The sequence below is a fragment of the Amblyomma maculatum genome, chromosome 1 (genome assembly GCF_055883805.1).
Source record: "Amblyomma maculatum isolate TAMU_Amacu chromosome 1, ASM5588380v1, whole genome shotgun sequence".
Taxonomy (NCBI): domain Eukaryota; kingdom Metazoa; phylum Arthropoda; class Arachnida; order Ixodida; family Ixodidae; genus Amblyomma; species Amblyomma maculatum.
The window spans coordinates 300542899-300560788 of record NC_139344.1 but is presented as its reverse complement, the minus strand read 5'-3'; the positions used below and the strand labels follow the sequence as shown (position 1 = coordinate 300560788).

The 17890-nt window shown below is 46.1% G+C and overlaps 3 long non-coding RNA genes across 3 annotated transcripts; 1 reads left to right on the top strand and 2 right to left on the bottom strand.

Moving 5' to 3' along the window:
- Window positions 1-5206: 5206 nt before the first annotated feature.
- On the bottom strand, window positions 5207-7100 carry LOC146206913 (uncharacterized). Its single transcript, XR_014703560.1, has 3 exons — window positions 6461-7100; window positions 6238-6377; window positions 5207-5413 (listed from the first exon to the last, which is right to left on the bottom strand). It is a non-coding gene; the product is annotated as an uncharacterized LOC146206913 (long non-coding RNA).
- A 293-nt stretch (window positions 7101-7393) lies between these two features.
- On the top strand, window positions 7394-10382 carry LOC146206912 (uncharacterized). The gene is made up of 3 exons (XR_014703375.1): window positions 7394-8056; window positions 8144-8282; window positions 9109-10382. It is a non-coding gene; the product is annotated as an uncharacterized LOC146206912 (long non-coding RNA).
- A 3170-nt stretch (window positions 10383-13552) lies between these two features.
- Window positions 13553-15389, bottom strand: LOC146206911 (uncharacterized). The gene is made up of 3 exons (XR_014702681.1): window positions 15198-15389; window positions 14924-15057; window positions 13553-13793 (listed from the first exon to the last, which is right to left on the bottom strand). It is a non-coding gene; the product is annotated as an uncharacterized LOC146206911 (long non-coding RNA).
- Between the last annotated feature and the right edge of the window lie 2501 nt (window positions 15390-17890).

Sequence of the window (17890 nt, the reverse complement as noted above, 5' to 3'; positions counted from 1 at the left end):
AGGAGCGAATTTAATTGCAATTCCTAAAGCACATCTCCTTAGGCTTGATGTTAATTAGTTGTAAATACAATTCCTCGCAGAATAAATATTTATTAATTTTATTTACTGCGTATTAACTGCGCCGTTTCATAAAAACTTAGGAGACGGTCTCTCGTCGGCCTCGGCTAACGTTGCGACAAATGTGTAGCAGTATGCACAACCGCGGAACGGGGACCTCAAGGGCGGAGTCATGCTACGAGTCACTGGCAATTGGTCGATTTCGTAATCCGTCATGATTGACGTCTTAAGGTCACGTGAAAGTTGCGTCAATTTGACGTCACGCTCTACAACTTGAGAGCGAAATTGAGAACGTTACAGTCCCCCCTACTAGAGTCCCTAGAAGTATTTGCTAGTCTGCCGTCCGAGCGGGGTTCCCTATGGAACCGGTTGGCCGCTTCCCGGATGAAAGCGCAGGGGGCGCTGTACGCATTCGGAGCGTGGTCGCGTTGTGTACGTGGTGCTGTGGCGGTTGTGCCGTACTGCGAATCTGCGCCGCGCTGATCCGTTGGTGCCGTGACAAGGCTCGTGCACCACGTGCACTTTTTTTCGCTCGCGAGCCGGAATGCGCGCAAATTAGCTAGCATGTGTGCAAGTGTGCCTTTTTTATGGATATGTGATCGCGTCATGTCCAGAAAACGGGGTAAGCGTGATAGCACGTGTTTCTTGCCCGGGTGCAAGACGGGGTAGCGCTCGTGCAAGGTGAAATGTTCTCTCTTCAGGACACCGAAAGACGCAGGGAAGAAGCAAGAGTGGGAGCGCAACATCAAGCGCGGCGGCAAAGGCAATAACATTGTTTATTGTCTCAGCTAGGGCATAAAGGAATATGCAAAACGAAAATTAAAAGGCGTAATAAATGAAAGAAAATAGACTGGCTGTGTTCTAATAAAATTCAAGAGAGAACGATCATAAGGCCCTTGCGTGCAAGCAATGTACGAAGATGGGTTGCTCGGTGAAAGGCCCACTGCCGTCAGGTGCCGATATTGTCGGCTTCAGTGGCGGGCAAACCCACAAGTGGTGAATATCTTCCTCATTATTTTGTGAGTTGCAGACAGGAAATCCTGGACGTTGATATAAATATCGGTATATATAAATATCGGATGATCCGGATCGGGGTTGCCCTCACATTACTGTAACACGAATAAGCTAGTGTCGACGTTGGTGAGCGACACTTCAAACACTGCTTTATTGAGCGAAGTTTTAAGACAGGTAAAGGTAATTGAGATTCCACGGGATGTTACGCAACTCACGAAGGATGCCATCTCAACGCTGTTTCCGACACTCCAAAATACTTGTTGAAACCCCTGCCTCTCAAGAGAAAGGAGCGCAACTTGTACGAGCAGAAACAGTCAGCAGGGAGACCTGCAGAGAAAGAAAAAAAGTGCACTGATCCTGAAGCATCAGTGGAGCCAGTTGAAGAATACAGCGGTGGTGGATCGTGTGACGTGAGCCTGCTCCAGGAATGCAGAAAGCTGCATGCCACCGCCACTGGGGACAAATTTCGATCTTTCTGATGTTGAACAATGAACATTCGCATAGTGCCACTCAAGCGAGGACGAATCTCCGGAGGCAATTGCCATCGGCGAGTTCTGTTATATCGCAGTGGTGAAGCTGCCATGAATGCTGCTGTGTGCATTCGAGGGAACAAAGTCAAGGATATAGCTGTAAAGTCGACAGAAGAGGTAATTAATCTTATTCAGGACACTGCGAAACTCAGCTTGTGTCCTGGCAGCGGACTGAAGCCTATTACCAAGACCTTTCCTACCTACAATGGGCGTTGCTTAATTTGCGACAAACTGTACCATTATTTCTGATGCAACATGCATATAGTCTCCAAATACTTGCGAAAGGTAACTCAGAACACCCTGTCAAGAAGAAGAAAAAATTAAGAAACAGACTTCTATGTCTCGAGCAGTTTGTCGTACGAAGGACAAGGTGGCAAAGCTGGTAAAAGCTCTCGGTGAAATGAAAAATGAAAATGAACACCTTCAAGGACAGAGTTTGAAAGAAGTGTTAGTGCCCTTCCTCTCAACTAACAGCTGGCTGTTAAAATATGTTTTAGAGGTTGCAAAACGGAAGTCAACAAAAGTGATGGCATATTCTGATGAGTGGCTACTAGGCTTCCTAAGTACCAAAGAATGCCTATCAGCAGTTTGCCTGAAGCGCGGTGCGATTTGAAGGGCTCGGGTTCCCATCTTGCGTGCTTTAATTGTGCATGCATCCGAAAGTTTCTAGTTCTACATACGTGTTATAACTTAGCTAAACGTCCGAAGAAGTTAAGATGAAACTATAGCGTGAATGAAAACGCCGGCGACAGCTCTCTGTTGCTCGCACACATGGTCCTTGGAGCCTAGAATGTGCGTCTAGTATAGTTCTCCATGCAAGCGCAATTGTTTGCACAAAATCCTCAGAAGTCTTCATTACAATACGGCACGGCGGTAGCTTCAGCAGGATAATAGGGTATAAAAAGCAGCTTCGTTTCTACATCGGCTCAGGGGCATGCGCGCAAAACTTCGCTCACGAAAAAAAAAAAAAAAAAGTTGCATCCGTGGTTATGCCAACAACTCGGCTGCGAATTGTACATGCGGCAGGTGCCTTCTACATGCGGCATCGCATGTACAAGGCACCTGACAATGAGCATGCAGCGAATGCATTTCGAAGCGCACGGGCGCGCGCGTCGTCTGCTCCGTCAGCAGTGGCGCACTCCGGTTCACCGCAGCGCCACCGCGGCGATCATTCAGCGGCAGCCCCCGCCGCGGCCGGCGGACGACAGACTAGCAATATTTCTAGGGACCCTACCCCTACTTATTCGGCATCGGTGACGTCTTATAACGTCTTGGCGATGGCGACGATGATGATAGTGCCTCCTCTCATTTGGGCTGGAAACGGAATGTCGCGTCGATACTGGGGGGGTATTCTGTAACGCTCTCAATTTCGCTCTCAAGTTGTAGAGCGTGACGTCAAATTGACGCGACTTTCACGTGACCTTTAGACGTCAATCGTGACGAATTACGGAATCGACCAATTGCCAGTGACTCGTAGCATGACTCCGCCCCTGAGGTCCCCGTTCCGCGGTCGTGACTACTGCTACACATTTGTCGCAACGTTAGCCGATGCCGACGAGGGACCGTCTCCTAAGTTTTTATGAAACGGCGCAGTTAATACGCAGTAAATAAAATTAATAAATATTTATCCTGCTGAGGAACTGTATTTACAACTAACTAACATGAAGCATAAGGAGATACGTTTTAAGCTTCGCAATTAAATTTGCTCTTCAGTAACTTTTTGTCTCCGCGAGGGCACGCTGACGGTGTCAAAGAGTGCACATGGCGGCTTGCTAGAAAACAGCTGATTCCTCGGCTAGTTGCTATTTTTCGTGCGTCGCCTGAAATCGAGGTCCTGTGCGGATGTCGTGAGCAGCTGGAAAAATCCGATTGAAAACAATGAAGGCTACGAACCTGCAGTGATCAGCGTGGTGAAAGCGTTGGGCATGAAAATCGACTAAGCCATCAGCTTACTGAAGAGTGTCAGCGTTGTCAAAGTGTTTACTATCGATGGCAAGAGCGACGAGTGGGAGGTATGTGGTCTGCTGTTCTGTTTGTTTAAAAGAAAATACAAGAAGATCATGAAGGCTACATTACTGTGTTTGCCGACAGAGGAACGTTTGCACTTGCAGTAAGGCAGGTGGCAGCTACTATGCAAGAGTTAGCAATTGCAGTGCGGGAAACGAGATCCGACACACGACCCTCCACCACGGACTCCTCATGCAAGCCACGGTGACAGTCACTCCTGTGCTTCGCAGCCAGTTGACTTCGGCCGCATCGGGCTCCGTTCCCGATATTCCGTTGATGTTTTGATGATTGTTTAGTCTCTATAAGGTACACAAACTGGGATGTTAATGCTTCCTTTGGCGTGTTCAGAGAAAGAAAATACTTTATTCAGAAATTTGCTATAGTGACCGAGGAGAGGACGAGCTTGTTCAGCCAGGTCTGGACAGGGATGTGTAGTATTCATGTTGAACGGTATGCCCCCCTCCCCCCCCCCCCCCTTTTTTTTTTGACGGGAAAGGCAAACACATGACGCAAGCTTGGTGCGCGATGCCGGAGGCGAGCTGGTGAATCTGCTTAATTTCCCTAGTCTCATAAACAAGGGGCCCACCAGTGAGGTGTGCAGATTACCTTGAAGGCGAAGAATGTGTGCTAGTTTTGAAGTGCCATCATGGAGTCTGTGTAGTGTTTCAAAAAGATGTTCATTTTACACACATTCCTCGTTCTATTACCTTTCCATGTTGTGTGCATTATGTACAAACCATTTTAATTGAAAGGCCAGTTTGCACAAAAGATGCTTTTTCTGATTATTTGTTGAAAATGACTTGGAAAATAAATTCCAAGGTCAAAAGTAGGTGACAATTATGTAAAGGGGTGCTTATCACATGTTTATGGTGCATGAAAGAGCGCTGAACAAGGGTTGAGGGGAGCCTCAGTTTGCAAGCCGAACCCACATTTAGATTTTGGCTAGCAAACCAAGGTTCCTCCTCAACCCTTGTTTAGTGCTGTTTTGTATTGAGTAGCCATCTTATTTCTCTCGTTCTACCATGTTTATGGTGTAAAATATTTTTGAATGCTCATGTTTTAGCTGCCTCTACTGTCTTCAAGCTGCTCAGCAGTCCCCTTGCAGTTTTACACGTTTTATTAGTGTACATAACATCTGCTCACACATTGCCTTAACAATGTATGTGTGATGCTTATTTTATTTTCACTAGAATTTTGTAATCATTCAGCAATCATTGTGGGCACTGCAGCCTAGTATTTGTACACCATTCTCCTAACAGCTGTTACAGCATTTAGCACTGCGAGCAAGATCTCTAGTAGTATACCATCCAGCTGGCATTTTTACCTCTGATATGTAAGCGTTTTGCACACTGCACCATGCATACAGTACATATTTCTATAGGTAGCTTCAATATGTTGAAAGGGAGCGGCTTCTTTGAGCCCAATAATTATTCTGCAATATACATGTCAATGTTGTATGGTCATTGTACATCAAGGTACCTAAGTGTGTTGGTATATATGATGTCTCTTTCTCAATAAAAACACTCGAGTGAAATACAGCGGCCAAGAAATAAGTGCTTCTACTGGGATATATGTGGCAGTAAAACATCTTGGTGCCATTTTCTGATTCCAATAAGTGTCATGGTTATTTATTACCTTGCTGTAACGCTACGCTTTTCGGTTTAAGCATGTTTACCACACAGCTAGTGACCGCAGCCAACTGTGCCAGGCTGCAAGGTGATAGCAGAGAAGGGACAGCAAGTTGGGTCTGGGATGACTTGGCATTGGTGTAAGCAGCCATGACTCCAGTGGGTAATCACTGTCTCCTGCATAACCAAACAATGACATCCACTTAAGTCCGCCTTTTGCATGTTCTAGTATACAATCAAAGATCCATACCAACTAGCCCATAGAAAGGTGGTAAACATTCACAGGAATGTTGGCAACATATCACAGGGCTGTCCAAGCAAGCATCATTGTAAGGATAGCCTTGTAGCTTGACAGTGATATAAACAAAAATGTGTTAAGATTACCTGCACAACACAAGCGCTACGGTTTCTTAGGCAGTAAAGAGATTTAAAACATTGAATATTTGGTTCCTGGTGCCATAACACTAAATTTGTACATTAACAAGCATTCATATGCATAACTAGTCCGTATTATGCATGCAGCTTCACCGAATTCGGACAATCGATCACTCGCCGAAATACAAGTCAGCTTCTCTGTAAGGCTCGTAATCCAACCAAAAGGTCTCGTTATCACACAACACTCTTCTAGTTCTTGCTGAAACGAAAAGAAGCAGGCGCTTTTTGCAGCGTACTCACACTTTCGAGTAGCGAACGTGTCGTAGGGAGGGAGCGTAACGAATGGGGGCAAGGCACTACAATCCCTAGTCCCTTCGTCCTGTATTTTGAGGTATATACAGGTATTGAACTTTCGTCAGGTGTCGCTGGGTAATCTCGAAGACAACAGCTGGAAAGAAAAGAGATCTTTCCTCTGTTCGTTTTTTAACGTTGCGAGGGGGAACGAGTTTTTTCGGTTAGAAAACAAGACTTGCAGAGAAGCCAACTTACAGCAAGGGGTCGATTGCACATATTAATGCATATAATCAATATCGTTCGATAACCGACGCGGGTTTTTTACAGCTTACCCAAGAAAAAGTCGCAGGCGTTTAGCAGGCCTTCGTTCACCTTTCGGCTTGCAGGAGTACCGCTAGACGAACGCGTTGTTTGGAGTCCTTGGTCCCACGGGGCAACGAGGGTGAAAAGTGCGTATGTTCGCGTCGCAGATCTGTAATAAAATAGGCACAATACAAGTTTACAATGATGTTTCGAACTCGTAGCCAAGCACACACAGTCAAAACCAAAATTTACTCGCTACTGTGATGTTCACAACGTAGAACCCCTTGCCTAGCGACTTCTTTCCATATCGCACCACGGCGCCTTGACGACAATCAGCGTTCCGCCCGATGGCTTCCGCTATCAGCGTATGCACCTGCTGGTCGATGCCTATGCGATGCAAACGATGTTACGTTCCCGACGCAAGCTGGTAGCCCCCGATAGCAAAAAAACGCGGTGCGCATGCAGCCGCAGTGGCTGCGCACTCGTCCGTGAGCTGCGTGAGCCCCCGTTCATCGATGTTCGTCGGCAATCGCCGCACAGTCACTCCACTTTCTGCTGGTTTCCGAGTTGAACACAGTCGGAACAACTAGACCGGTACGTCAAACGCGTCTTCGTCCTCCCTTCTACGCCGTGGATCGCACCGACACAACTGTCACACAGCCAGCGCAACGCTATAGCAACGCAAGGAACACAGCCGCCATTTTCGCTCTACTCAGTTGACTGGTTTTGGGGTTACCTCGTTTCGCTCACAATTTCAGTCAATATTCAGCTCATGGGCAACGTCACCACTTTAGTCTTGTTGATGACGTACCCACAGTCACCGGTGAGATCAGTGATGACGCAAAATTTCAATATGGCCGCCGACCAATAGGAGCAGGGCAAGTTGAGCGGTTTGAGACTGGTTTTGTATTGAGAGCGTTACAGAATTCCCCTCGATACCATTGGTACAGTGTACTAGAAGGTTTTCCAGTGGCTCGAGCCAACGTTAATAGAACTAAGATCAGTTGCCAAACTGAGAGCTGTTTCGCGGCGCCGCCACTGCTGGCTGCTTTGAGTGGCGCTGCAGTTCTACCAGGCTCTCGTCGGCCCGAACGTGGGTTGAACACGTGCAGTGCGGGCAGCATTAGTACAGTGCGTTGCCGACTCGGCTGCTGCAGTGATCGTTTTTTGTGCTACCTGGGGGGGAATTCTGTAACGCTCTCAATACAAAACCAGTCTCAAACCGCTCAACTTGCCCTGCTCCTATTGGTCGGCGGCCATATTGAAATTTTGCGTCATCACTGATCTCACCGGTGACTGCGCTTACGTCATCAACAAGACTAAAGTGGTGACGTTGCCCATGAGCTGAATATTGACTGAAATTGTGAGCGAAACGAGGTAACCCCAAAACCAGTCAACTGAGTAGAGCGAAAATGGCGGCTGTGTTCCTTGCGTTGCTATAGCGTTGCGCTGGCTGTGTGTCGGTGCGATCCACGGCGTAGAAGGGAGGACGAAGACACGTTTGACGTACCGGTCTAGTTGTTCCGACTGTGTTCAACTCGGAAACCAGCAGAAAGTGGAGTGACTGTGCGGCGATTGCCGACGAACATCGATGAACGGGGGCTCACGCAGCTCACGGACGAGTGCGCAGCCACTGCGGCTGCATGCGCACCGCGTTTTTTTGCTATCGGGGGCTACCAGCTTGCGTCGGGAACGTAACATCGTTTGCATCGCATAGGCATCGATCAGCAGGTGCGTGCGCTGATAGCGGAAGCCATCGGGCGGAACGCTGATTGTCGTCAAGGTGCCGCGGTGCGATATGGAAAGAAGTCGCTAGGCAAGGGGTTCTACGTTGTGAACATCACAGTAGTGAGTAAATGTTGGTTTTGACTGTGTGTGTTTGGCTACGACTTCGAAACGTCATTGTAAACTTGTATTGTGCCTATTTTATTACAGATCTGCGACGCGAACATACGCACTTTTGACCCTCGTTGCCCCGTGGGACCAAGGACTCCAAACAACGCGTTCGTCTAGCGGTACTCCTGCACGCCGAAAGGTGAACGAAGGCCTGTTAAACGCCTGCGACTTTTCTTGGGTAAGCTGTAAAAAACCCGCGTCGGTTATCGAACGATATTGATTATATGCATTAATATGTGCAATCGACCACTTGCTGTAAGTTGGCTTCTCTGCAAGTCTTGTTTTCTAACCAAAAGGACTCGTTCCCCCTCGCAATGTTAAAAAACGAACAGAGGAAAGATCTCTTTTCTTTCCAGCTGTTGTCTTCGAGATTACCCAGCGACACCTGACGAAAGTTCAATACCTGTATATACCTCAAAATACAGAACGAAGGGACTAGGGATTGTAGTGCCTTGCCCCCATTCGTTACGCTCCCTCCCTACGACACGTTCGCTACTCGAAAGTGTGAGTACGCTGCAAAAAGCGCCTGCTTCTTTTCATTTCAGCAAGAACTAGAAGTCTGTTGTGTGACAACGAGACCCTTTGGTTGGATTACGAGCCTTACAGAGAAGCTGACTTGTATTTCGGCGAGTGATCGATTGTCTGAATTCGCTGAAGCTGCATGCATAAGACGGACTATAGTTATGCATATGAATGCTTGTTAATGTACAAATTTAGTGTTATGGCACCAGGAACCAAATATTCAATGTTTGAAATCTCTTTACTGCCTAAGAAACCGTAGCGCTTGTGTTGTGCAGGTAATCTTAACACATTTTTGTTTATATCACTGTAAAGCTACAAGGCTATCCTTACAATGATGCTTGCTTGGACAGCCCTGTGACACGTTGCCAACATTCCTGTGAATGTTTACCACCTCACTGCGGGCTAGTTGGTATGGATCTTTGATTGTATACTAGAACATGCAAAAGGCGGACTTAAGTGGATGTCATTGTTTGGTTATGCAGGAGACAGTGACTACCCACTGGAGTCATGGCTGCTTACACCAATGCCAAGTCATCCCAGACCCAACTTGCTGTCCCTTCTCTGCTATCACCTTGCAGCCTGGCACAGTTGGCTGTGGTCACTAGCTGTGTGGTAAACATACTTAAACCGAAAAGCGTAGCGTTACAGCAAGGTAATAAATATCCATGACGCTTATTGGAATCAGAAAATGGCACCAAAGATTTTTTACTGCCACATATACTCAGTAGAAGCACATATTTCTTGGCCGCTGTATTTCACTCGAGTGTTTTTATTGAGAAAGAGACATCATACATACCAGCACACTTACCTTGATGTACAATGACCATACAACATTGACACGTATATTGCAGAATAATTATCGGGCTCAAAGAAGCCGCTCCCTTTCAACATATTGAAGCTACCTATACAAATAGGTACTGTATGCATGGTGCAGTGTGCAAAACGCTTACATATCAGAAGTAAAAATGCCAGCTGGATGGTATACTACTAGAGATCTTGCTCGCAGTGCTAAATGCTGTAACAGCTGTTAGGAGAATGGTGTACAAATACTAGGCTGCAGTGCCCACAATGATTGCTGAATGATTACAAAATTCTAGTGAAAATAAAATAAGCATCACACATACATTGTTAAGGCAATGTGTGAGCAGATGTTATGTACACTAATAAAACGTGTAAAACTGCAAGGGGACTGCTGAGCAGCTTTAAGACAGTAGAGGCAGCTAAGACATGAGCGTTCAAAAATATTTTTCACCATAAACATGGTAGAACGAGGGAAATAAGATGGCTACTCAATACAAAACAGCACTAAACAAGGGTTGAGGAGGAACCTTGGTTTGCTAGCCAAAATGCCTCGGCGGCAGCTTTTCAATGGAGGCGAAAAGCAAGACGCCCGTGTGCTGTGCGATGTCAGTGCACGTTAAAGAACCCCAGGTGGTCGAAATTTCCGGAGTCCTCACTACGGCGTCTCTCATAGCCTGAGTTGCTTTGGGACGTTAAACCCCACAAACCAACCAACCAACCAAAATCGAAATGTGGGCTCGGCTTTCAAACTGAGGCTCCCCTCAACCCGTGTTCAGCGCTCTTTCATACACCATAACCATGTGATAAGCACCTCTTTACTTAATTGTCACCTACTTTTGACCTTGGAATTTATTTTCCAAGTTGTTTTCACCAAATAATCAGAAAAAGCATCTTTTGTGCAAACTGGCTTTTCAATTGAAATGGTTTGTACATAATGCACACAACATGGAAAGGTAATAGAATGAGGAATGTGTGTAAAATGAACATCATTTTGAAACACTGCACACACTCCATGATGACACTTCAAAACTAGCACACATTCTTCGCCTTCGAGGTAATCTGCACACCTCACTGGTGGGCCTCTTGTTTATAAGACTAGGGAAATTTAGCAGATTCACCAGCTCGCCTCCGGCATCGCGCACCAAGCTTGCGTGATGTGTTTGTCTTTCCCGTCGAAAAGGGGGGGGGGGGGGGGATACCGTTCAACAATGTGCCACTAACAAACACAACCTGCTGCGCGAAATACAACATACTGCACATCCCTGTCCAGACCTGGCTGAACAAGCTCGTCCTCTCCTCGGTCACTATATCAAATTTCTGAATGCAGTATTTTATTTCTCTGAACACACCAAAGGAAGCATTAACATCACAGTTTGTGTACCTTATAGAGACTAAACAATCAACATCAAAACATCAACGGAATATCGGGAACGGAGCCCGATGTGGCCGAAGTCAACTGGCTGCGAAGCACAGGAGTGACTGTCACCGTGGCTTGCATGAGGAGTCCGTAGTGGAGGGTCGTGTGTCGGATCTCGTTTCCCGCACTGCAATTGCTAACTCTAGCATAGTAGCTGCCACCTGCCTTACTGCAAGTGCAAACGTTCCTCTGTCGGCAAACACAGTAATGTAGCCTTCATGATCTTCTTGTATTTTCTTTTAAACAAACAGAACAGCAGACCACATACCTCCCACTCGTCGCTCTTGCCATCGATAGTAAACACTGTTTGACAACGCTGACACTCTTCAGTAAGCTGATGACTTCGTCGATTTTCATGCCCAACGCTTTCACCACGCTGATCACTGCAGGTTCGTAGCCTTCATTGTTTTCAATCGGATTTTTCCAGCTGCTCACGACATCCGCACAGGACCTCGATTTCAGGCGACGCACGGAAAATAGCAACTAGCCGAGGAATCAGCTGTTTTCTGGCAAGCCGCCATGTGCCCTCTTTGACACCGTCAGCGTGCCCTCGCGGAGACAAAAAGTTACTAAAGAGCAAATTTAATTGCGAAGCATAAAACGTATCTCCTTATGCTTCATGTTAGTTAGTTGTAAATACAGTTCCTCAGCAGAATAAATATTTATTAATTTTATTTACGGCGTATTAACTGCGCCGTTTCATAAAAACTTAGGAGACGGTCCCTCGTCGGCCTCGGCTAGCGTTGCGACAAATGTGTAGCAGTAGGCACGACCGCGGAACGGGGACCTCAGGGGCGGAGTCATGCTACGAGTCGCTGGCAATTGGTCGATTCCGTAATCCGTCACGATTGACGTCTTAAGGTCACGTGAAAGCCGCGTCAATTTGACGTCACGCTCTACAACTTGAGAGCGAAATTGAGAGCGTTACAGAATTCCCCCCCTGTGCTAGCATGCAAAGTTGAAGGGGCTACAGTAACCATGCCGACGTGCTGCGTGCCGGGCTGTGCGAGCGACAACACAGCGAGGCGTTTTTTCTCGGCTCCGCGTGACGCGGATCTCCGTGCGGCATGGGACCGCGCGATTCCGCGTGTTGACAGGAAACTTTCTGACAAATCACGTGTGTGCGATCTTCATTTCTACGATGAAGACGTACAGTCATATCATTAATGGCAAGGAAGTAAAAATCGATAGGGGCAAATGGAACCTCGCTGAAGGATGTGTACCGAAGGTTTTCCCTAACTGAAAAGCGCTCATTTGTCCCTGGAGTGTTTAAGCACCCTTCAAGCTCCCTGACTGAACTGGTGACTGGCATCAAGTCAGTGGTCGAGCGACAAACAAAGACAGAGGAAGTTTTTGGAAATCTGTTCTGGTTGATTGTTGACCTGCTTTTGAGCAGGAAGCTACCCCGAATAGGTTGTAGCCTGCACAGTTCACTGTGCAAGTGGTGAAGTTTTATTTGGTAATGCGGATGCATTTTTACGCACGATTCCTATCCGAGAGGAGCAATGTGAGTAGTCAGGTTAAAAATGCAAGGAAGAAGTCTCGCCTGCTGTAATTAGTGCATTCAGTAAAGTGTGAAAACGTGCTGTGAATAAAATGTAAAATTACATTTACTTGTGTGTCTATCTGTAGCCCACTGCGTGAAAGGTCGCAAAAAAAAAAAAGTACTTGCGACGCGGACGCAGGCCAGTAACGATAAACCCGCAGTTGGGAATCCCAAAAAGACTAAATTTTATTGTCTCGAGTTGTTGGCGTCTAACCTCCTGTGTAAGCTCTCTTGCTGGAAGAAAGAAACCGACAACTCAAGAAGCAGAAGTTCGCTCTTTTCGCGGCACAGATTGCGCGCGGCGCTCGGCTAAAAGTCACATGCATGCTTATTGACGAAATGAATGCAATGCGCAAAATTCACTTATTCCGTTAAACTGCACCACAGAAAATGCGGCTCTTTGCTGAAAAAGCGCTGGTATTGTTTTTTTTTTTTTTTTTTTTTTTTTTTTGTTAAGCATATGCACATGCATGCGGTTGAGCAGAAACTGCAGAAACATATACTTCGAACTGACGATGAACCTTGTAATGATCATATCTCTATGCCACTTCGGGGAAGAAACTAGCAAAACAACTTTCCTAAAAAAAACAACGGTAGCGCTGCCTGAGCAGCGCTCGCCTGTATCGCTCGAGTTGCTGCAGTAAAGTTTTGCAGCATGCTCGCCACACACGGTTCAGACTCGATTGGTGACTGTGAGTAATTAACGATAAGTACGGAATTTAGGACACCAAGTAATTTAACATTCCCGAATGCTACATGCTACGCCGACCCAAGCAAAAAAAAGTGTGTGGCAAAAGATAGGGCCGACCTTTCTCACCGACCAAAAAGTGGCCGGCCGACCTTCGGCACCCGAATGAGGGCCGGCGTCGGGGATTGACACTGACCTAACGTTGGCCGATTTTAGGCAATCGACTACGGCCCAACCTTTTGGCCCGACGTGACCGACCACCTGCCGCACGTGGGCCTGCCGTCTGCCAGCGTTACTGAATGGTCGGCCGCTCGTCTGCCCTAGCATTTTGCTGACGAAAGACCATACGTCGGCCGGTTGCTTCCCGACGCCGGTTAGTGGCCGGCATCGCCCCTCGTGCAGGTATCATGCCATGCATTTAATATATCGTGGGCCATGCATATATAACGGGGTAGCACATACAAATGCATCAAGAAAAGCAGTAGCTTTTCTGATGTCATGAAGAAACAAAAGCTGCAGTATTTGGTGAAAAATTTATTTGTCAACAGCGTTCAGAAAAAGCTCGCGATTTGCTTTTTAATAAGCGTGGATATATGACTGCGCGTGTGCCACATATGGAAGATTGGCTTGAGGCTTGGTCTCCTTCTTTTGGCAGCCTGTCGATCACTTGATGTCTGCGACTGGTCGGATCTGCGGCAGGTTCCATCTTGGTCAGCTGTACGAAGACAAGTGTTTTAATGAAATATTTCCTTTTCGCCTAGACTTTTACATTGCAGGCAAATATAGGGTGAAAGGTAGAAAAAATAATGTCTGCTCACTGCCACCAACTGCACTATCACATCAATATATTTTATGCGCTTGACTTCATGCGACCCTACTGAAAACGCATTAGCGCAAAGCAGCAATAGGTAATCAGGATCCGTGAATCCGCGAGAAAGGCGCGATCACTTCGTTTTGCTGGAGTCATGATGTTGCAATTTGAAACCGTAGCGCAGTCAAACCTTATCCTCCCGAAGCGCGTTCTTGAATGCTAATGCTGCAATTTAATAATTCTAGCAAAACCAAGTGTCCGCGCTTGTCATAGAGCGCGTATGAGGGATTCCAACGCGGCTGAACAAACAGTTTCCGCGATATTTACATGAAACCTACAATAAGTTTATTCCGTAGAATACAGCTTAATTTTCTCAAACTAGATGGAACTTTTACAGCAAAAGCGACCGGATATTTAACGATAAGTCATCTGATTTATTTTCGTTATTTAACAACCGAGCATTATTTTAAAAATTCGGCTATTTAGACAGCCCAACTCTTAGAAGCTTATAGAACCCGTTGTAAATTTTTAAAGCTTGAAACAGGTTAGCTGAACACCTCATGAGCATGTAAGCACCAGGAAATAATCCGCACGATGGAAATACAACTGCTTGCCCAGAAAGCAAGCGCACAGAGCAAAATCAATGTGAAACGGCTCAGATCTGTGTGCATCACATATATAATTCCAAAATCCACAAAATGAACGCACTAGCTCACTTACCTTGCCAGCATACCGCATCACTCAATCATCAATTTTCACGTATAGACATCATTACAGCAGCAAAAAAAAAAAAAAAAATAAAAATAATAATAATAATAATAATAATAATAAACACGGCATAAACATTGTACTCAGTCCTGGCACGAGCTTGCTTGGCAGCAGCGATGATGCTTGTACAGCTTCTGATCGCTCTTATGGCGAGGGGTGCTGCAATATTTATATCAGTGATAGCATTTGACATTTAACTGGGTTGCATGCGTCCCATCGATGTGAGTCGGATAATCGAATTTTTCAAACAAAATCAGCGCTAATACCTGTCCGGCAAGTGCACCGCCATAAAGAAGTGAAAGGCCAGCGTTTTAGTGTAGAGGAGACCAAGGACTTCGGGCTTCGGCGAAACGAGCTTCCACTGTCGCAGCCAGTTTCCAGATCAGCTGATATCGCCTCCCTGCACGATCAGCGCAAGGCGCGCATACCAATTACAAAATATGCATTTACAGTAACAAGATGCGCATAAGTCTCAAAACAATACACAATTAGTTGCAGTTCATTATCGTATAGAAGAAAATCAGCGCTAATTTGACTTACCTGATGGGTATACATGTCAGTGCATGCACTTCGATATGAAGTGAAAGACGGGCGTTTTGGGGCAGAGGAGATCGGACCTCGGACTGCAGCGAAAAGAGCTAATTCCACCGCCACAGCATCGTTTCCAAGTCGGCTCAGCACGTCTTCCTGCGCAATCAGAGCGAAATGCGCACACATCGATTATAAAAAAAAAAAAAAAAATGCACGTAGTAACAAGATGCGCATATATATACGCGCTCCAGAAACAGTTGCAGTATATTGTCGTATCGAACAAAATATGTGCTAATTGGACTTACCTGATCGGTATTATAGTGAGTGTCCCTCCATGTTAAAAGGCGAGCATTTTGGGGCAGGAGATACCGAAGGACCCAGACTGCAAAATGAGCCAATTCTGCCACCGCAGCCAGCCGCAGCCTTGTTTCCAAACGGCTCAGCAAGTCTTCCTGCGCGATCAGCGCCCACACCAATTATATATATATATGAAGAAAGATGCAAGGGGTATATAACAAGACGAACATATGCTCCAAAACAATACATTATTATGTTCAGTATAATATCGAATCTAGCAAAAAGCTCCTCTGATCAAGACCGAAAGATCATGTACTTACGCATGTTTTGGTGAACTTCGGCACGAAGAATCTGTACAAGCGGCTGCAATCATCAGCTGCATATATGGGCTGTTCTTTTCAAACGCTGACTGCACCAGGAGGTTGAGACAGATTGAATTTGCGCGAAATAAAAGCGGACGATAAGATTAGGCAGTACGCATCGCGCCCACACGGAGGCTGGCCGTCGACTGAGTGACGCCGCGGCCGCGCATCTTAGCTCGCGCGGGATGTGTTTTCCCGCCATTTGGACATGTGACCTCAAGAAGGGAGGAGGGGGGGAGAGAAGCTGCAAAAAGCAGCGAGAATCTCCCTGTGTGCGGTGCATGCAATTCTTTTTTTTTTTTTTCGCGCTATCTCTCTCTGCTTCGGCATTCCTGTCGCCCCCCGCGGTAGGGTGCCTCGATGCCTTTCGCCTCCCCGTGGTTCTTTCCGCTTTGCCGCAAGGAAAAGAGATGGGCCGATGGGGGGCAGCGGGTCCCGCGCAGCGAGAAGCAGTTTTCTTTCTTTTTCACGTACTCCCCCTCCCCCCCCCCCCTCCCTCGTCGTTCAAGAAGCGTCGAGGTAGTTTCTTTTCTTTTCTTTTCTTTTTTCTACGGCTTCTGTAGAACCCCCGTCTTGATACCAGCGGCTGTAGTTCTTTGCATGAAAAAAATATGGCTTGGAGTGAATGTATGTAATATCTTCCACATAAACCAAGTGTGGGGCAGTAGAACACCTGCAGCTTCATTTAGCCAAAATAGCAAGACCTGGCTACGTATATAGTGTTCAGTAACTTTATCGGAACCGTCTTGGAAACTTTTCCAAGACGATTAAGTTGCAGAACACTGTATATTATGAGTGCTTATGCAGAGATTACATAGTCCATGCGGATTTATACTTCCCAAAGCAGTACGTGGGTTATTTAGAGTCCCTCGGGCTGTCATATTAATCGCAAACCACATTTCCGTTTTCGCGTTTGGTTTCCATCATAATGCGGCTTCTGCAGCTCGACTAAAGCCCGTGACTTCGAGCTCAAGCTGGTAAATAACGATTGAATCACATAGTAACTGCTGCAAGTTTCTGACAAAAATATATTTTGTCCATTTGTTCTAGGGATGCATGAAAATCAGTAGAAGGTCGCAGGGCGAAGTGCACCGGATCCGGATGAAAGCTCATAAAAGCTCACCGCCTCTTTTCTTGACCCCGTACGAAATGTAAACTCACGGAGGCTGCGAAACGAATTTAAGGGCGTTTAGGATTGATAGGTTTCGAGGGCACTGGCAAAAGTAATTGACGGTTAACATATAAACCTTAAAGGCACGTGATCTCTTCGGTTTACCGTGAGTTTGCTTAGAGTTATGTTATAGGTTAACTTTATGATGAGGTTGTTTAAATTCAGAGGTTACCATTTAACCATAAAAAAAAATGGACAATTACATTCGTAGGTTCATCGCAGTTACCGCGCAAATCTTAGGCACTTAATACTAAGTATGCTTCAAACAGACAATCAGCGCCTACCAGTTCACAAATTCAAGCATAAGTTCATGACAACTCGCGATCAACCACAGAGTGTACCATACCCGCCGCGGCTCAATTAGCGCGCGGTTAAAGCGTTATTTCAAAATATGTATAAATAACAGTTAATTTCACCTCCTGTTGCGCAATGTATATTTCTATCAGCAGGCTCAAATGATATAGTGTCAATATATATCATGCACGCGGTATAACTCAATGTTGCATAAAAATAGCTGTTTCAATGATACGAATTTTCCACTTTTCTCCTGCTAAGCCGACTGCCTCATGGAATGTAGAGGGGAAACCTGCGGTATTGCAGGAGACTTTACTTTGATATGGACAATGTTATTTAATGATATATTATAGCAGCAGTGAATACGCGGCTGGGGAAAAGGGGATTCGAGGAACTTTATATATATTCTGGCATTTCATACCATATTTCTGCGTGTGAGGCTGACGTTGAAGAATTTAACAATGTAGACCGCCACTGGTGCAGGAACCGATCGATCCTCGTCATGTTGCGCGGGATTCTCAAAACGCAATCCCTTTGAATTTTCTCAAAAGAACCAAATGTTACTTTTTGCACAATGC